Here is a 21,876-nt window from a genome sequence, read left to right on the forward strand (position 1 = left end):
ACCACAACACTTGCACAACACATAGTCTTGTTCAGTGCTCCTACGTAAATCCGCAAGTCGCAGCACGCCTCAGTCCGTAGAGGACTGAGAGGACCCCAATGATGAAGCATGTCACCGTGGGGAAACCCTGGTGAGTGAGGGGACTAAAGAAAGGAATTGCCCTTTCTTTCTTTTTCTTGGGTTTCTCGGGAAACAAGTGCTTTCCCTATACCCTTTTGGTTAGGTTCTCATAATCTGACGACTCAGATTATTTATTTAATTATACATACATTGGGAGGGTGAACCTAACCGTTAAAAACCTCTCTTTCCCCCCTTTTTTTGATATACTTGATTACAGCTTACAGCTGAGGGATTTTGTACCTTGATCACAGAGTCTTAGTCTGACATCCAACATTGCACACCATACTCACATTTTTACCAACCATGGCTGAAGTGACGGGCCTTACTTACTCACAAGAAGAGGTAGACAGAATCATAGCGTCTATGCTACCTCTAGCAGGAACTAACACCAGAGATACATCCGAAGCAAGCCAATGCTGGGACGAATTGACCGAATTGAAGCGTGAACAGATAAAAACACTAATACATGGTATTATGATGACAGAGTACGTGAGAGCCAACATCGCGCCACGTGGGTTAATTGTTAGAAATGAACCCTTCATTTTTCAAAATGATAAACTATTCAAGAAAGACTGGTCTCTAATATCATGGCACTGCACCAGGGATTGGTTAGTGCTAATTATAAAAACAGCTACTCGTCTATCTGAGGAAATGAAAATAGGAATCCATGATCTTGAGATTCGTCTGAAGACCTATCAAACTACAGCGGAGCTAAAAAAACGATTGGAAGAACTCAACAAAAGCATGGCCGAATTTGAAATTGGTTTGAAAGACGCCAAGTACATAAAACTAACAAAAGACCAAAAGAATTTCTCCCAAGAGAAAATGTACCCCTACACCAGGGACGACTATACTCCATCCAACCGCAACCCCGGTTACAACACGGACAGCGATGGCTCGGATACTGGCTCTGATTTTTCAGACCCTGGTGGTAATTACATCCCCACGAACCGAAACAGAAGATCAAGGGGAGGACGCCCTAGGAATAGAGGCGGAGCAAAGTTTGGCTGGTCCCCGTTCCAGAATGCCCCACACTATGGACCTCCACCCCCACAATTCTTCTATGGGCCCCCACATTTTCAACAGCCATATCCTCCACAACCTTACCCGTATTGGGAACCCCAGAATCAAGAATCTAATCAGCCTTTTTTAGGGAGAGGCAAAAATCCACCAAGAGGAAGAAACAGACGCGGCCAGCGAGTCCAATGGGCACAGCCACTGGAATCAGTGAGGAGTCACACACGGAGCATGGGCCCACCGAATCTGCCCTCTACAAGCAACAACCCAGTTTGATAGTCAACCTATCTAACCACTCTTTAACACCAATTCAAAAAAATGTGTTGGAGAAGGGTTTAGGGTTTGTACCCACAGCAACCTTGGATAAATTTAAACTGATCTGCGAATTGAAAGAATTTATACGCAGAATCAAGTTGGAAGTTTTTTTCAAAGACAAAGAACCAGACCTTACATCTAAGACGGACACAGGACTGCACAAAAAATCTAATTTCACACCTCCTCCCAATACCCTTCCTATTGAATTACTAGCATTCGAAAAAGCAGTAATTAAGGAGATTAGGGAATTGGACCCTAAATCCATAAGAGTCTTCCATAACACAAGTAAAATTGAACAAGAGGCGATTCACCAACTCTCCAAAGACGAAACTGTCACTATTAAACCAGCCGACAAGGGGGGAGCCATAGTCCTCCAAGAGACATCAGATTACCAAACTGAATGTCTCCGACTGCTGGACGACAGAAGAAACTACCTAGCTACACCAACCAACCCAACTGAACGGCTGAGGATTGAGATTGCGAACCTGGTTGAAGAATCCCTTGTCAATGACTGGATTAGTAGAAAAGAGGCGGAATTTCTGGAAAACAAGCAACCAGTCATCCCCTACTTTTACACTATCCCTAAGATACACAAGTCTATGGTGAAACCACCTGGCAGGCCCATAGTTTCAGGAATTGGTTCTATTCTAGAACCCCTGTCGAAATTCGCCGACGCTTTTTTGAGACCACTTGTCCAAGCGACCGACACGTATCTACAAGACACTAAAGCTGTTCTGTGTCTAATTCAAAATCTAGAATTCAATCCTACAACCAGCATCTTAATCAGCCTCGATGTGGAAAGCTTGTACACCAGTTTACCACACAAGGATACACTGGACATCCTTGAGGAAGTACTCTTCGAAAATGATTGGGCTTACCACACACCCAGACATGTGGTGTTGGAATGCTGTCGCCTAGCTCTAACAGAAAATTTCTTTCAATTCAATGATTCTTTGTTCAAACAAACCCACGGTACGAGCATGGGAAGCACCTTTGCGCCGAGCCTGGCTGGGCTCTACGTACACCATCTGGAACGACATAAGATCCTCCATAACAACAACCCACACATCAACAATATCAAGTTATGGAAGAGATACATCGACGATGTGTTCCTCATCTGGGAGGGTAACGAGACGGATTTTGAATCCTTTTTTCTCTGGCTTAACCAACAAGATCCATTTCTAAAGTTCACCTTCACCATGAGCAGATCAGATTTGGTCTTTCTTGACCTTAACATATCGGCGCGCGACGGCCGCCTGATCACGACTACACATTTTGAACCTACGGCAAGAAACTGCCTCTTGGTATATGAGAGTTTCCACCCGAGAAGTCTCAAAGATAATCTACCCTTCGGGCAATTCTTACGTCTAAGACGCAACTGCACCACGAGAGAGGACTACAAAAGGCAAGCTCAAGATTTATCCAAAAAATTGATGCAACGACATTACCCATCACATCTTGTGTCCAAAGCACAAAAACGAGCATCCAACAATAACCGTGATGCGCTTCTGGAACCTAAACCTGAAAAAACATCGGATAAGAATGTGAAACGACAAATCTGCATCACAACTTTCAACACCGCATCTGATCTGGTGACCAAGATCATCAAAAGACATTGGCGAATCCTCAACAGTGGGGGTCTTAATCTGCAACTACCTATGTTTAGCCATAAAAAAGCAAAAAACATCAAGAACTATTTGGTACATACCAGACCTAATTCAACAAGGACGGTTGGTCCAGTACGCCTACTACACCCACTCCCAGAGGGACATTACCCCTGTGCCAACTGCAGTGTATGTCACCTAACCACAGCAACTAAGACTGTCACCTGCAACAATGGCATGACGTGGAATCTGCGATCCTTTACGAATTGCAACACTACCGGGGTAGTATACCTCATTACATGCGTATGTAATCTTCACTACGTGGGAATGACCACAAGAAAAGTGAGCACGAGAATGGTCGAACACCGCAGCAACTTCAGATGCAAACATAATAACACCAAAATGACGACGCATTTCTTGGATAAACAACATACACCAAATGACTTCAGCTGGGTCATTCTCGAACATGTCAGTAACTATCCCAACAGGGAGAAGAATCTACACGAAAAAGAACAACGTTGGGTGTTTAAACTGCGTTCAGACGACCACGGCCTTAATGATGATATACCATGGGGCCATTTCATTACAAACTGAGTTATCTGTCAGCAACCTCTTGTTATCCAACCACTTTGTTTTTGGTACCCTAAATGTATCAGCCTAAAATATTATATTTGGCAATTCGAGCACGCCATTGCGTTTTATTGGGTCTAATAATACGAGTGATATAATTTTCTCGAGTTATTTTTCAAGTGGCCCTTACAAGCAAGATTACAACTGAAGTAACTATCTTTTCATTTCACCCATGAGAGGTGTATATGGTTTTGTGTCGAACCTAGCATGGAGGTTTGTTAAAAACCTAGCATGGAGTCACTAATGGGACTACTAGTTCCCCCAAACTATGGGCTTATACTCATTGATTTTCAAAGAATTAGTGTGGCACTGCTTGGTTACCTTTTCTTACACGTTCTTCCCTACCTAAGATGGCCGAACCTATTTTAGTTACGAGATTTGACACCCTAAGGCTCTTTAGCCTTCTCCGTTTTTTATGCACTGAACGGAGTAGATGAATTTAACACTTATGACATTGCCTATTATTAATTTCTCTTGATTTTGTACGTCTTAGTAACTTTGACAACTGGTACCTGCTCTAAGATGGCGGCGATCGAGGGGAACCACAACCAGCGAATTTTTCCTCTCCGTTTTCTTAGATACACACAGCGGATGGCTAATCCCTTGCGTTCCTGTTAACTACTAACTTCTTTTTCAATTACTCTTATCCCTCTATTTACGATATATGCCAGTACTAAGATGGCGGCTATGGAACACGACCGCAACCGGCGAGTCCCTTCTTCCTTTTCACACCCCCACCAGGTAGATATCTAGGCACCCGGCTCGCATCCAGTCAGTATGCGGTCGGCGAGGCAGTGTACCAGTAGGTGTTTTCCGGCGGGTGGCCTGACAAGTACAAGTGAGTAACCACGCAGCAGGGGGTTGCCTTTGCCCCTCGTAATCTTAATGGTTCTCCACTCTTACTCTCTTCATTCTGCGCTGGAATTCCTACCAGGACAGCGCTTGAAGTACTTTGTTACTTTATGGCTTGTACCTTTATCCTAGGTGTACGAGTGTCCAACCCCCCCTCAGTCGACCATGAGGCACAGTTTTGCCTTTTAAAATGTATGTATTTTCGTTATTTTGTTTGTCTTGTGTGTAATTTATGTTGTCAGACGCATATTTTTTGACTTTGTGTGTGCTATTAAATGTGCACTTCGTGCATTCACGATCACCTTTATTCACTATATAGCTAGACGCCAGCATGAATGATGTACTGTCGGGAGAACTATACAGTGGCACAATTATATTTTGTGAATAATGAGCATTGCGACACTGGTGCATAGTGTTTTCACCTTTTTTTATCCTAAGACAATAATGCATAATCTGCCTTTTCTCCCCTAATGTCTGTTTTCCATCCTACAGAATTCCATGAGACGTACATTACGTATGTATTTTGAATAACGCATGCTTAATTTGCACAGCGTTTTTCGTTTTTTTCACTTATTTTATGCACCAATTTAGGTCTTCTAGGAGTGGTATTCACACTGGGCTGGTCCCAGTGTAGTCCTGATGAAGAGCTTGGGAAGCTTGAAACTAGTCGACAACATATGCTAGGTACACTTACCCATTATAGTAGTTATCTCTAGCATATTACCCACTTTTTTAATTAATTAGCTAGGAGCAACAATAAATTTAGATTGGCCCACTAGTTAATTATTTTAACTCACTTTAAACCACTCCACACCACAACACTTGCACAACACATAGTCTTGTTCAGTGCTCCTACGTAAATCCGCAAGTCGCAGCACGCCTCAGTCCGTAGAGGACTGAGAGGACCCCAATGATGAAGCATGTCACCGTGGGGAAACCCTGGTGAGTGAGGGGACTAAAGAAAGGAATTGCCCTTTCTTTCTTTTTCTTGGGTTTCTCGGGAAACAAGTGCTTTCCCTATACCCTTTTGGTTAGGTTCTCATAATCTGACGACTCAGATTATTTATTTAATTATTTGAACAAAGAATTCCACACCACAAGCTCTGACCAGTGATCGAGGATAGACAGCCTGAAAAATTGTCTGATGAAGGACAAAGTTACCAACATAGATTAAAATTGCCTGAGGGATCCGAGCAGCCTTCTCCGTCCTGGGTTGCCGAAATGGAAAACAATGAGCCCTCTGGACAATGGAATCCATATCTCACTCACTTACTGTTGGAAAGACCTCTCTGAGAAGAGGAACTTTATAACTTTTTGGGGCGTCTCCCTCATTGCCCTCAGGCATCCCCAAGACCTGGAGATCGTTCCTTTGGGATTAATTTTCGAAATCTTTAACATTTAGAAGTGGGCCCTTCTATCTGTGATTCTTGCTTTTAGACAGCAGTTTTGCTCATTCTAGCAGTCTCTGGGAGGGAAACCGGATGAGTCTCTATATTTCCCATGTGGTGTACATAATGCTCATATTCCTGGATAGTTTTTCAACCCTACCTGTGTCTTCAAGTTTGCCATTTTCAAAGTGAGGGATCCTTCCTACACTTCTTCCTATGGAGCTGTAGAAGATCATTTATAGCTGATAAGTATGAATAGGAGTAAAGGGAGAGACGTTACCAGCATTCAAATTTCTTGAGGGCCTAATCGGTCATCTCCAATGAGATCAGTGGACCATTTTTACATACAGCATTTTCCTTAGTCCTTTGACATAATGTCATCTTTTTGTATACTATGAACAATCCTGTATTGATGTTACTGAGTTTATTTTCTCAATATATTGGATGAAGTAATTTATATGTCTATATAGTAAAAACATTTCTTTGAACTGCAGTTTCTGTTAAAATATATTTTTCACTTGTTATAAGTTGCCTTTTTATAAAGCTATACATTCAAAAAAGCTGTAACAGTAAAAAAAACAATATTCCTCCCTTCATTAATATGAGTACTTGCTTTCACTGAATATTGTCGTTGTTATATATGTATATCGTTCATAGGTTTGCCATTTGCTGTAATTGTCTTGCATGACTTCAAGTACTGCATCAAAGTGTATCTAATGCTTTCTTGGAATATCAACTATATGAATGTATCAAATACGTGCAGCTAATTAAGGAGGAGCTGCATACCCTTAAGCCACATTTTATGTATCTTAAGAAACATATCTGTCTCAATAACAAACCCCCACAGCTGCCAGAGGTAGGCTATAGGGTTTTGAGTGCTTCCGGCCATAATTGTATCCAATGTGGCATTATTGGCCTGGGATAAAAACTGGGTGGTACTGCACACTGAATAGCCATTATTCAAAAGGGCAATATTCATTTTCCTATTTGCACATTGTAATGTTGCATTGTGTTCGGGGATGGATACCAAAACAGGGAAACTGCAGATCATGGTCAGCTAAAGAAATCTTAGGGATGCTCTGAGCCACATTGTGACTTGCTATGCATTAGTGTATGTTTGGCAAAGTAGTAGACCAGCGGATTCCGAGTTTACTCCCTATTGGACCCCTCATAAATCTCTGTCTCAGATTGACATGTTCTTTATTAACTACTCCCTTTGCTTGCTTGCTAATATCCATCTAAACATGAGAATAATTTCTGTCCATAACTCGTTGTCTTTGTCTCCATAGCGGTGGAAACACTTGACGCAGAGTTTGGTAGGGTCTTGCGCTATAAGATTAACACCAATAAAATGCAGGTTGTTACTAATGTTCCTGCCTTGGCCCATGATAAGAGGAAGGTGCAATTCACAACTTATTTGGTTGTAGAATCCTTTATTTATGTTGTTTAGATCATCAATTTAAGTATATTATCAAGCTGTAGATGTTTTCAGAAAATGGAATAGGTTGCATTTGGGTTTGATCGCAATGTAATATTATTAAGATGGCTATCTTGAGCTGTTATATGTATTTATTCAGGTACATACCGCTGTATCACTCCAAAACTGATTTTTAACAAGGTGTTTATGCCAGTTGGCAGAAGTTTATCTGGTGTTATCAGAAACCTGATGCAACATCCAGCACCTCCAACTGGTTTTGGGACATTGGTGGTATGTCTCTACGTGTGTTGTGGATGCATTATATCACTGCCTTAATATTTCATCTTACTATGGTCATGGGTAGGGAACACTGCCATTTGGTTTCATCTTTCATGATTATTTCCCCTTCAGCAATGTCACCAAGCCACATACTGGGTTAATAGATACAATGGGGCATATTCACAAGCCACTATCGCCACCACAATGTCACTTTCAGTGATGTTGTGGTGGCGATAGGGGCTTCACCTTATTCACAAGGCAGCGTTAAGCCACTTAAATTGGCTTAACGCTGCCTTGTGAATAGATCCCTTTCAAGCTGTGTTTAGCGTGAAAGGGGCGTGCAAAGGGTGTTGTGGTGGGCGTTCCACCGCAACACCCATTGATATTTACGCTTCACCTATTCACAAGGGCAGCTTAAATAGGATCTAACGCCAAACTTAAGACCAGGAAAATCCTGGTCTAAAGTTGGCGATGCGAGAATAAATGCTTTATTTCTACTCGTTTTTACATTTTCCATGTGTGCTGCCTTGTGCAGCACACATGTAAGTTACAAACTGGCATTTTAGGTTTGTTAATGTGCAGGAAGGGAAACCTTCCTGTACATAAACAAACCTCCTTTCTTGCAGACACCCTTGCAATCTAGTGCAAGGGTGCCTGCGTTGGCGATAAGTTGTGAAACTTAGCGCCATTGCAGGGGGAAAAGCAAGGCTGCGCCATGTCCTTGTGAATATGGTGCAGCCTTGCTTCTCCGAAGTGGCGGAGAGAGGCGTTAAGCCAAGAAGGCTAACGCCTCTCTCCGCCACCTCATTGTGAATATCCCCCATTGTATTTAAAAGGGACAACGTCTAAGACCCTAATGGCATTTCATCAAAACTGGCCCTCGGTAACGAAATGATTTCCTAGCATCACCCACTATAATAAATAAACTCTTCTGAGTTATGACCGAAATTTTCCACATACAGTCCACAACTGTTTTCTCAGGTTATAGACTGATTTGAGCCTCTATACGATAGGACAAATCTGTGAAGTTTTCAGCATCGGTTCTCCCATGCTTGTCAGGGCCTCTTTATATTTCTTCATTTACTTAATAGTACAACATCTGCAAGCAGAGGATGTTAACTACTATCAGAATAGTTTTTGGGTTGAGAGTGACCTGTGAAGGCAATATAAGTTTGGCAAATAAAATGATTCCTGTGGCTGAAAATGAAGGGAAAGAAAATATATTCTAACTTAGAGTGGATCAATAGAGCAGATTCTTGGGGGACGAGGTAACATTTCATGAAATCAAGAATAGTAACATCCTTGCTCAGATGATTTTGAAAGTCTCTTGTATCAAGACCCATCACTTTAAACTCCTGAATGATCTGTATTACATGCCATATTGCCTATTTAAAATGAACGTAAGGTAAGGCAAGAGGAAAATAGTTTTCAGTATGAGGCCGATGTGACCGATAATGTGAATATTTTTCACTCCTGTCACACTACATGTGGGTATTGGGATTATATCTTCTGGAAGCTGAATAAGATTTGTCATACGGGTGTAATATAGAACCATAGGATGATTCACCACTGATCTCATTAAAGGTAGCCTGGATTACTTCTTCGCCATTTCTTTAGCTAGGTTAGTTTTGGCACAATATTGGGGTACATTCACAAGAACGTGTGCTAAACATCACCAAAAAATGTTAACGCAACTTTACACATCGCAGCCTATCGTGTCAACGTGGAATTCACAACAAGGCGGCCCCATGCGATAGTTTGCCGAAACCGTGGCCAATGCCCGCGATACAACCACCCCGACAGAGATAAAAACACAAACCTCAATGCTAAAAAACCTGCGATGGCCCAAAGCGCTATGAGGAAATCAGTCATTAGCAGCGCCAGGTCTTCAACACACACCTGGCAGGTGGGAAAAATCACCATAAAAGTAGAAGAAACACCCAAATACAAACTTACCAACACCCAAGCACCATGGAGGCAGCTGGAGCAGGCGCAGAGGATGAGCGCAACCCCACAAGCACACCGGACGACCAGCCCGGGACCTCGGAGACAGGGAAGGGCAAGGACAAGAGGAAGACGAAGTTCAGTCCGCAGGCGAACAGGATCATAGTCACGTAGGTGATGGAACATCATCAACAACTGTTTGTCACCTCCAGCGTGTCATTGGGCACCAAAACTGGAATATGGCGAGACATTGTGGACAAGGTGAATGCCGTCGGAGAGCACAAGAGGACAATGGATGAGGTCTAGAGGCGATTGAATGACATCAAACGAAAGACCAAGGAGAAACTCTCAGCCAACCAGAAGGCAGCAATGCAGACTGGAGGTGGGGGCCCAGTGCCATAGCTCGTGCTGGATGACATGGAGGAGCTGGTGTCGACAGTCATCAGTGTGGATACTGTGGGTGGAGTCGGGGGACCAGACACTGCTTGACAGGACACAACACAACCGCAACAGGGTGAGTGACCACCAGGTACTGGGGGGACGGGAGGAGATGGCCACAATGGCACACATGCACAATCAAGCGGAGCACAGTGCACACCCTCAATGACTCTGGGTCATCGCCCAGATCTATAGACTGTCACAATGTACAATACCATGCTGCCAGAATGTCAACATGTCCCATGCGGCTACATACACGAGGACACATTGCAATACACCATCTCCCATTCACATTGCAGGGCCACCGTCAACACCACCTGCAGAGCAGTCCTAGCCACTCTTCACTGATGATGAGGAGGACAACCCCGGCATTGACACACAAGCCCTCCTAGACATCATTGACATCATCCATGACTCACCTCCAGGATCAGGGCTGCCCAGCTGCATCGAAGAGACCCCACTCACCACCCAAACCACCTAGCAGGAGGCACTCATGGCCCAGCAGTCTCCCAAGACATCCAGGAACAACTCGCGGCCTTCAAACACCATGTGCTGGATGGCCAGAGGGAGACGGCTAAGCAGGTGCGGGTGGGGTTCGATCTCATGGCTACCAAGCTGGACGACATCCATGGGTGTCTAGGTCCGCTCCATGGTCTCCAACGAGCCCTGACTGACATCGCTGGAGTCATGACGCAGAGAGAAAAACACCTGTCCACTCAGAGGGGCTCCAGCGATAGCAGCCGTGAACTGGCACACATGCGGAGGCTCATTGAGGACATGGTGCGGATGGAGGCGGAAAGGATGACAGCCACTGCTGCACACCAGAGAAATGTAGCTGGGATCTACCATGCCCTGCAGATCCTCATCATGGCATTGCTGCAACAAGGCGTGGCGATGATGAATGCTGCTGCCCCCACACCATCCACATCTCTGCCCCCTGGTGTGCCATTGCCTCACAGTGCAGCAAACGTATCCACTCCGGCACCTGATGCGTCAGTGGCACACTGTGCCTCAGCCGGTAATGCAACACCCACAGGTGGGGCAGAGCACACATCCGGGGACGAGGACGTGGATGGGTTTGTCATCAGGAGGTACTAGTATTAATTTCAGCCACCTGGCCTGTCTCTGCTTGGTGCCACACATGGCCCCATGACCTTCCACAGACCCCCGATACACTCCGATGTACTCACCTTGGAGAGCGACATGGACTGCCATATCCTGTTTGATGACCAATGACACGGCGAGCATACTGCGGACTGTTCCCTTCCTCTTCCGCAGTACATGGCATCCCCAGTGGACTCTGGCTGGCCCTCCACGGGCCAATATTGTGTAGTGTGCTTGGCATTGCCCTGTACCGCTCCAGCTGCAAAACTGCACTGGATGTGCAATAAACATCCAGTAACGCACTGCTGTGTCATGTCTTTCATCATTCATGTATGAATGTGTCGATGAATGTAGGGACAGTGATTTTCCTTGCGTCAATGATGCTCACCCTGTGGGATGCCAGTCAGAGAGTGCTACATTGCATATTGTGTTACGGGTGCCGCAGACTCTACAACAGGGACACACGCATTAGACACTTCAATGTCCGGACATGGACCGATTCACGCCCAGAGAACCATGATTCATTGTTGCAAGCCCTGCGCTGGTCCGGCATACAGCAGGCCTGACCACTCCGCTTACGCCCCGAGGGGAGGCCCTCATTGCTACCTGTCCCAGTAGTACTCGCTGGTGGTGTGCAGGTCATTGGTCTAGTTGTCAGCATGTCACAGCCACTCCCTGAGGGCAGGTTTGCACGCACACCACACCCATCCGGCACAGGCGTCACAGGCCATGTGACTCCGCCCACATAAGGGGCCGACGACGTCACATTCCCCTCTGCCGTTGGTGACTGGATGACGGACGCTCCATGGTTCTCAATCATAAAGGGCCCATGAGTTGTTGCGCACAGGGTTAGTGGCACCCGTGGCCTTGCAGCCGTCACGGGCCTACCACCATGTGGTGCTGACTGAGGTTGCACAGAGTTGGTGGCACCCAATGATTTGTGGCTGGCACAGGCACCCCGCCACAGGACGGTGACTTTGGGTGCACTGAGGTAGGGGCACCTTAAGTGCTGAGCGGGTGTGCATCCTGCAATGATGCCCCGTCCCAGTGGTACGGACAGCTCAGGTTTTGTGTGCCCTGCTGGACCGCAGTGTAGGCCAGAGCCAGTGGACAGCGCGGGCCTACCGCCACATGGCGTCGCTTCCGGGATCCCAGAGTTAGTGGCACCTATTGGACTGACCGGGTGTGCAGCCTGTAATGAGGCAGGTGCACTGGTATGTCTTTTGCCATGGAGTAATCAAGACCCAGCACCAAATGTGAGACCTGCTGGCCGGCGGAGCGGGGCTGCATGATGTGCCATGTCCACAGGCCCCGGGCTTGTGGCTTGCAGCAGCACATGGTGGGACCTCCTGTCTGCACGCCAATGGCGGAAGGTGAGCAGTGAGGCCTGGTTGTGCATGGACGGGCATGCTCCGCTGGGCGGCTGGAGGGGCTGGGGTGCCTCTGCCTGGGTTTGCATGGGCGGGCAGGCAATGTTATCTTTTGTGTAATTGTGTGTACTGTGCCAATTATGTATCTGGACTCAGTTTCAGATAACGGGTCTGTCTCAGATGTGTGACCTGGTGAACTGAAATACATACCGGCAAGTGGTTGGAGACACACCGGTGGCAGCAGGTGAGCAGTGTGGCCTGGGTGCGCAGGGGCGGCACTCTCTCTCTCTCCCCCTCTCTTCTTCTCTCTCTCTCTCTCTCTCTCTCCCCCTCTATTCTTATCTCACTCTCCCCTCTCTTCTTCTCTCTCTCTCTCTCCCTCTCTTCTTATCTCTCTCTCTCTCCTCCTTTCTTTTTATCGCTCTCTCCCCCTCTCTTCTTATCGCTCTCTACCCCTCTCTTCTTCTCTCTCTCTCCCTCTCTTCTTATCTCTCTCTCCCCTCTCTTCTTCTCTCTCCCCTTCGTTCTCTCTCTGTCCTTTGATGTGTGCAGGACACACCTTCTCATCATGATTTTTGTCGTGCAGGCTGTGAACTACGGATTGTCACGAGGGGAGGTGCCATGTGTCTTCATTTCAGTTCAGTGTTCATGTTAATATAGTTTCATTTGTTGCTTCGAAAGTGAATGTGTGATGCTCATTTTTGTGATGACACATGCATGTCACCAGTTGTGATTGTGCAACATCATGCGGATTATTTTGTACATGTTTAGGTGTAGCTGATGTGGCATGTCTTTGGCCGAGGGGGTGCTGGGGGGGTCCTGGGTGTGGCGAAGGCAAGTGTTGTTGCCCTTTCGGCCCTCCGGGCTGCATGTTCAGTTGCCCGGGTGCATCTGTTGTTCTTCAGGTGTGGCTGTGGGCTGGGCTCCCTTTTGTGGTGCAGGCTGCCGTCCGACTTTGCACCAGGTCAGAGCAGGTGTTATTTTCTTGCTGCTACTTATCGCAGATCTAGCTGGTCGTTGTGAATGTTGTGGAGTGGTGTTGTCGTGGATTTTGGCACAGGAAAGCCTACTCTGCATCTCATTAGCGATAGTTGCGGGGGTCATCTGTGGCAATGTTTTTTGCGGCTGCTATCGTGAGTAAACTGGTACTGTGGGATGTTAACACCAGCTTGTGATTGGGGCGATAAGTTTATTGCTACTTATGCCGCGATAAAGTGCTGTTGAATCGGCAATAGATTCTTGTGAATATGCCCCATTGTCTTTTTAGTGAAGCACTGCACCCACAGGTCTGGTGGCAGGAGTTTTTAAATGCCTGCTCCCTCCAAATTTCCATTTTAGAAAGTGACAGGAGACGGGCTAGTTTGAGTTGCATATGGGATCCAATTACAGCCCGGATGTTTAAGGTTTCTTCTGGTTAAGGCTCATTATCATAATGTACTGTATCATACAGATTTTCTCTTGTTCGATAGTTAGTTAAATTGTTTATTGACACACACTGCACTTTGGGTTTCATCATCTTCAATGTCTTTATATAATTAATATATTATGATGAGCTACTTTTTATCTGGTGTTTTGCGTTTGTAAAAGGTGATTTTCTCCTCAATCATTTTGTTTTGAAATTACCCCAACACCTGAACTGTTGGAAGATGTACTTCGAGTTCAGTTAGGCCCTTTGCCTTTCATGGCATCAATGAACGAAATGAAGTAAGAACTTTCTGGATAGTAGTTACCAACTAAGAACTTCAAGGGAGTACTGGAGAGGAGGCAAGCAGCTAATGCCAAGGAAAAGTTATAGAAATATAAACAATAGTTTTTCAAAACTGAAGACACTTGTACCATTAATTCCTAAGGATCGAAGACCTAGCAAAGTGGACACTCCCAAGGCAGCATCTGAGCATATTCGCCTTTTGAATGAAATTCTTTAAGAAACTGGAGTCACCTAGAAGATTAAAGACAAGGATTAACCCACTGGATTATCTTCAGCTTTATCTATTGCATATGGCTTTTCCTTCGCAAGTTCTGGGGGCAGTTTGTTTTGTCAAATAAGTGGAAGACAAGAAGTATTTGAATCAGCTTCTAGTGGAGAAGTAGAGAGCCTTTCAACCACATGGATGGCTAGAAGTGCGATGCCATCCTGCATAGGAATTTAGCCTTTGCACAAAAGTGGAAGATTGGAATTTCGAAATAGCAGATAGCAAATAGTCGCTACAAGTATTTTTTTTTTCCTTTAGTATAAGGTATACTTTTCTGGATCTGCCCTGCAAGATTTTTCCATAAAAGAGAAAGACTGTTGGGTGGCATTTCTGTTATTTATTTTGATGTAAATATATCATGTTAATTATATGTTTATTTCAACAACAACAACATCAAAAGAATGGCCCACTGGTGTCTATTTTTCAACATTGTGGCACACAATGTATATGTCTACATCTTTGTCCTCTGATAAATGCTCATGCTCTTTGCTTGGTTTTTATAGGAGCAAATAAGACTTTAGCAGTGTGCATTGAGGAAGCTCTATAGTTGTAGCTCTCATGCTGCATAAGTCATTAATGTGTGTAGTAAAGGCTACTCTCAAATCCCTGACAAGGATCTGCTGCAATGTTTATACACTGACCATGACCATGTTTTTTAGTCAGGATATTCATAGCTGATATGAAGGAGTCCAACTTGTGCTCCAGTTATTGTTGGAATTTTTTATGAGAGATTTGATGTTTTCTAGGTGCTTTTCAATATGAGCCAAATTTTATCTTATATCTGTTCTCCTGTTTCTTTTTTGTGATGACTTCAGCTATGCCAGCTAGAGAATCATCAATTCCTTAGAGCCAAGAATAGGTGTCTTTGACTTTCTGATTTCTTATTTGAGCCCAGGCACTTTCAGACTCCTTTCAGATTGTCAGTCAGTGTCTCCATCCCCTTCTTAAATACTTATAACAATGCCTTAGTATACCCAATTGTACAACATGCTAGTAGAGGCGCAAGACAAGGGACAATTGCCCGTAGACCAGCGAGCGATCACCATTGCAGTCAATATCACAAAATGGGTAAGCAGCCAGATCAATGCAGCTCATACTGGCCAATCTCATTGCTCAATGTGTAGGCAAAGGTGTTGGCTAAGGTTCTGGCCAAAAGCTTAGTGTCCCTCATAACAACCATAGTCCAAGTAGATCAATCCGGATTTATGCCGCATAGAAGCACTTGTCACAATCTACAAAGATTGTAGGGAGTGCTCCACTTGACAAAATACCCCACCTTTCAACAAACAGCACTAATGGCACTGGATGCCTCAATGGCCTTTGATAGCATAGAGTGGCCATACTTGTTTGCAGTGCTCACTAAGCTGGGCTTTAGTCCCACCTTCTGCAGCTGGGTGAAGCTTCTATACCGGGGCCCGTTGGTCCAAGTACGAGTCAAAGGAGTGCTGCCTAGGTCATTCCAGGTGTGAAGGGGCACGAGACAGGGCTGCCCTCTGTCAACGCTGCTGTTCGCCTCAACCTTGGAGCCACTGGCACACTGGGGCAGAACTGACCCAATGATATGGGGCATTGTAACACCGAGGGAATGGGAAGAGTGGATATCATTATATGCTGATGATATAATTCTATACCTTTCAAGACCATACTACACTATAGCACGAGCACTACATATCTTCGAATTGTTCAGCAGTTATTGTGGGTTCTCCATAAACTGGGCAAAGTCAGTGATCTTTCCTATGTCAGGCCCCCCGCGGCTGCCGGTAAAATGCATGGCCCCAGTCGTGATTGATGGTTTCAAATATCTGCGAGTTCACGTTACCCATGACCAGCAGCTGTTTTAGATGAGAAACCTTACTCCCCAATTAGATAGACTCTGCACAGTCGTGCAGCACTAACCTACCCTGCCACTGTCCCTGATGGGCAGAGCTGCGCTTTACAAGATGATGGCCTTGCCACGCCTTTTATCCATTTTGCGGAAAACCCCATACCCAATCCCCCCGACAATCTTCAAATGGGTAGCCCAAGACATCCGGACATTGCTGTGGCAGGGTAGTTCACCCAGAATTGCATTGCGTACATTGCAGAAAGGAGTCTACAATGGTGGACTCTCCGTCAAGCTATATTACTTAGCCTCACAGCTATTAAAAAAAACAATGCCTTATTGTGACCTATAGATTTGTCTCTCAAATGTCACTTCAGGATCATAGTCCTACACAGACGCACATTGATCAATTCTTGTTTGTGAAAAATAAAGGTTGAGGAACTTGTGGAGCCACTGTAACTTTGTTTTCCAGATTGGTGGAGAATGGTACAAAACTTTCAGGAGTTCAAGAACTGTTTTATCATTGAAGGAGGGCAAGGTGGCTACAAAATGTATCAAATATGGCATTGTTACTTATTACATGGCATTGTTACTCATTACATCAGGTGAGTCCTTCTCAGATATGAAAGTTAAAAATAAATATTCTTTTTTTTTTTTAAACAATTGTATTGAGCTTTTGTACTTAGTCAAGTTTACAGTACATTATTCTCAGGTTCAATAATCTTGCATGCCGAACCAATGCAACAGTTCCCTCTCTCCTACCACCACCAACCCCTCCCATAGTTTTCAAGTCTGGCCCCTGTCCTCACTGGTGGTGATAGGAATGTGTAAGAAAATGGACTATTAATTGTGTGTTCTGCACAAGTAATGGGTCCACATTTGTCCTCCCCTGGGAAAAAAACACCCCACTGTTGCGCTTGACTGTCTCAGGGTAGGGAAGCAGAGCAGTCCAAGACTTACTCAAGGGAGGTTGTGTGGGCTAGTGTTCACCATTCGATGGCACCCAAAAATAACAATGATATTCCAATTTGTGCTTTTTCTTTTGAAAAATAAAAACTACATCTCTTACACACACTCTACTCAATACTATGCAGTACTTTACAAATATAAATACGGCTGATAACAAATACTATTTAATGACATTGCTTAATCACCTCTGACCCCTCAAAGGGGTCATACAACCACATCAGGTAAGTGCAAAGATCCAAGTAAGTAAGGTCAAAGGTCCAAGAGCAATATACCACCTCAAACGATCAGTTTAAAAGTAAATACAATAAATAATATACCCACATGGCATGCACTTAATAATGATAATAAAACATCTGGACTTTGATCTACACTGGCGGTCAGCATCATTATTTCAATAAAGGATTGACAGAAATTAAATATGGATTTCTGATGAGTCTCGTGGGTCTGTGTTCTTGATAAATACTTGCAGCATTGAAAATGCAATTATAAAGTAGCACCCTAGAAGGCATAAAATTGTGATAAAAAATGCCCTTATTAATGATAGTAAAGCTTTTGTATTTTGATCACAAATTGCTGTCAGCATCATTATTTCAATAATGAATTGACAGGAATTAAATAGGCATTTATCATAGGTCCATGTTCTTTGTAAGTCCCTGCAGCATTGCAATTAGAAAAAATAGCCCTTAGAAGGTGTCACTTTTTATTTATTTATTTATTCAGTGTTTTCTATAGCGCGAACCAGACCCTGAGTTGGGTGTCAGAGTGCTTTACATTTCAACTAATCGATATCAGCAGATATTCAATTCTTTCAGGTCAAGAACATGTTTATGTGTTCCGCTAACATTGACAAATATTTATCCATACACAACAATATAATGAGGAATAATAGAAATCATTAGATTACATTCACGATTGTCTTGTCATACTTCATTTTAGGAGTGGAGGCTAGCCATTCTAGCTCCGTTAATGACAGTATCTTGAATTGGGAGGTGAACAGTTTCTTTGTTCTGTGCCTAGCAGGGTAGTATTCCTGCTCCCAGTAGTTAAATTGAACATTTGAGTTAGGATCGCCGTATTGACAACCCTTTTCCATAACGACTTAGACGTCCCTGTTGATCGTTATGGGAGAAATTTACCCATCAGAAAGGACTTAGGGGCATATCAGCAACGAGGCGATAGAAAATTATCGCCGCTTTTGCGGCCGTTTTCGGACAAAAAGGGGCGATAATTTCATCGCCTAATTAACGCGTGAAACCTTGCTTTAGCGCAGGAAATCTTAACGCCCAGTTTTGCATCTCTAATGAGATGCAAAGTGGGCGTTCCTGACCTAACATGACAGGAGAAATGTGGCTAAGCGACATTTCTCCTATCATCAAGCCCCACGCTATGAAGCATAGCGGCAAGAAAAGTAGCGATAATCCCTGTTATCGCTACTTTCCTTACGCCTGCTTCAGGACTGACTTAGCCATGATATCCTATGGAGGGTGGATATCATGGCTAAGTTTGTGAGGCCCTATCAACAAGCTAACGCCACATTTCGTGAGATTATCGCTGGGTTTCCAGCGATAATCTCACGTTAGGCAGTTAGCGCTAGGATTTTTATCGCTTTTGAGATAAGCGTTGCTAATAGCACGCTATCTCACCGATAAAAATCCACGCTAGCCGGCGATAATTATCCTAGCGCTAAGTGCGCTTAGCGATAATTTTCACCGGTTGTTGTTGATATGCCCCTTAGTCTCTGTTTTGAATCGAAGAGCATAGGTGATTCTTCTGATATTCGGTGGGAGCGAATTACAATTCCTTGGTGCTGCTCCGGTGAATGCTCTATCGTAAGTTCTTTTCTTACGGAAGAATACTGGTTTCAGTAGAAAAATCCTCCGATTCTCTCGAGGGTCTAGTCCCGCCAGATAGCGTAATTTTATGAGCTAGGTAATGTGGAGTTCTCTGGTGTATTGCCTTGTGAGTGATACAAGCAATCTTTAGCTTTATTCTTGCTTCTTATGGTAGCCAGTTGAGCGCTTTCAGATGAAGAGAGATGTGTTTGTATTTTCTTGTTCCCATTATAAGTCTAGTTGCTGCATTGAGACAAGCTTTTAGGGGTGCTGTTGAGATCTTAGGGAGTCCTGATAGAGTTGCACATCATATTCAATTCTTGATATGACCAGTGCTTGGACTGCCATTTTCAGATCACTGGGATCGATGAGTGGCTTCAGTTTCCTGAGGTAATGCAGAGGAAAACACGCGTTTTTTGCCATTGTGTTGATGTGTGCTCGCATGTTTGAATCTTTGTCTAATGTGATATCCCGGGATTTGGTTGAGTCAACTATAGTCGGGGTACCGTTTAGTGCTGTGATCATCATAGACCATTCTTTGATCTTGGATGAAATTTTGGGAGGGTAGATCAGAAGGAATTCGGTGTTTTGTGAGTTGAGCTTAAGATGATTGTCAGCTAGCCATTCCACGGTTTTCTGGAGTGCATGTTTCATAGTGTTGATCTCTTCCTGAGATTATATCTTCATATACAGCTGGGTAACATCAGCATACATGTGAAATGAAATGTTAGCCTTATGCAGTACTTCCGTTAATGGTTCGATGTATAGGGTAAATAGTGAAGGAGATAGAGTTGATCCTTGTGGGACCCCAATTTGAATCGGAGATGGTGGGGATAGCTTGTTGTCTACCAGGAATCTTTGCGATCTGTTCTCTAGGAAGGAGTGGAACCATTTCAGTACAGTTCCTGATACGCCCATCCTATTTTCCAGGCGCTCTAATAATTTGGGATGGTTTACTGTGTAAAATGCGGAAGATAGGTCTAGAAGGATCAGGAGAGAGGATCATTACAGTCGAGGGCTAGCAAAGCATCATCTACTATGTGTAAGATTGCTATTTCTGTACTGTGGTTTGGTCGGAACCCTAATTGGCAGTCATTAAGTAGCTCAAATTCAGTAATGTGTTGACTCAATTGATTGTGCTCACATTTTTCTTGTACTTTGGCTAGTAGGGGAATGGTTGTTACTGGCCGAAAGTTGTTAGGGTCCGATGGGTTTCCCGTAGGTTTCTTTAGGAGAGGGACCACCTGGCCTGTTTTTAGGCAGTCCAGAATTGATCCTCAGGCAAGCACTTCATTAATTATTTTAGTACAGTAGGAAATGACCATGTGGTTGCAGGAGGGCCAGCATTTAGATGGCAGCAAGTCATTGTAATGAATATTTGGTTTCAGAGATAGTAATAGTTTGGGAATGTCATTTTGATCATATAGTTTGAAGGTTGACCAATGAGCATTATTTTTGGGCATTACTTGTGTCGGTACGGCAGTGTTCCTCCCTTGTTCACTCCTTAGGTTTGAGGCTTTTTCAGCGTCATTCTTGAGTTCTCTCTTCTATGAGCTGGCTTTATCCATAAAGAACGTTGAAACATTTTCACAGTTCAGATCTGATTAAGATGTTCATAGGGAAGATTTGGCAAATTTGTTTGATTGATCTTTCAGTAGATCGAAGAGTTTCCTCGATCTGTTCTTTGTGTTTTCCAGTTCATTATTAAAAAATTCTTTTTTTGATTTAAGTACGCTTTTATTGTAGGTTTTTCTGGTCATTCTTAGTTGTTTTAAGTGGGGGATGATGGACTTTGTATTCCATTTTCGTTCTGTTATTCTAAGTTTACGTCTTTCTTTATTAAGTAATCCGTTGAACCAAGGATTTTTATATTTGATCTGTATTCTTTTAAGTTTTAGCGGGTTCAGTTAGGCCCTTTGCCTTTCATGGCATCAATGAACGAAATGAAGTAAGAACTTTCTGGATAGTAGTTACCAACTAAGAACTTCAAGGGAGTACTGGAGAGGAGGCAAGCAGCTAATGCCAAGGAAAAGTTATAGAAATATAAACAATAGTTTTTCAAAACTGAAGACACTTGTACCATTAATTCCTAAGGATCGAAGACCTAGCAAAGTGGACACTCCCAAGGCAGCATCTGAGCATATTCGCCTTTTGAAAGAAATTCTTTAAGAAACTGGAGTCACCTAGAAGATTAAAGACAAGGATTAACCCACTGGATTATCTTCAGCTTTATCTATTGCATATGGCTTTTCCTTCGCAAGTTCTGGGGGCAGTTTGTTTTGTCAAATAAGTGGAAGACAACAAGTATTTGAATCAGCTTCTAGTGGAGAAGTAGAGAGCCTTTCAACCACATGGATGGCTAGAAGTGCGATGCCATCCTGCATAGGAATTTAGCCTTTGCACAAAAGTGGAAGATTGGAATTTCGAAATAGCAGATAGCAAATAGTCGCTACAAGTATTTTTTTTTTCCTTTAGTATAAGGTATACTTTTCTGGATCTGCCCTGCAAGATTTTTCCATAAAAGAGAAAGACTGTTGGGTGGCATTTCTGTTATTTATTTTGATGTAAATATATCATGTTAATTATATGTTTATTTCAACAACAACAACATCAAAAGAATGGCCCACTGGTGTCTATTTTTCAACATTGTGGCACACAATGTATATGTCTACATCTTTGTCCTCTGATAAATGCTCATGCTCTTTGCTTGGTTTTTATAGGAGCAAATAAGACTTTAGCAGTGTGCATTGAGGAAGCTCTATAGTTGTAGCTCTCATGCTGCATAAGTCATTAATGTGTGTA

The 21,876-nt window shown here is 43.8% G+C and overlaps 2 pseudogenes; both read left to right on the forward strand.

Annotated features, from left to right (window-relative positions):
• The first annotated feature begins 14,090 nt into the window (after positions 1-14,090).
• On the forward strand, positions 14,091-14,673 carry LOC146805409 (factor in the germline alpha-like; annotated as a pseudogene).
• A 765-nt stretch (positions 14,674-15,438) lies between these two features.
• On the forward strand, positions 15,439-21,513 carry LOC146805410 (uncharacterized; annotated as a pseudogene).
• The last annotated feature ends 363 nt before the right edge of the window (positions 21,514-21,876 follow it).

This window comes from Triturus cristatus, chromosome 8, assembly GCF_964204655.1.
Source record: "Triturus cristatus chromosome 8, aTriCri1.1, whole genome shotgun sequence".
Lineage (NCBI taxonomy): Eukaryota > Metazoa > Chordata > Amphibia > Caudata > Salamandridae > Triturus > Triturus cristatus.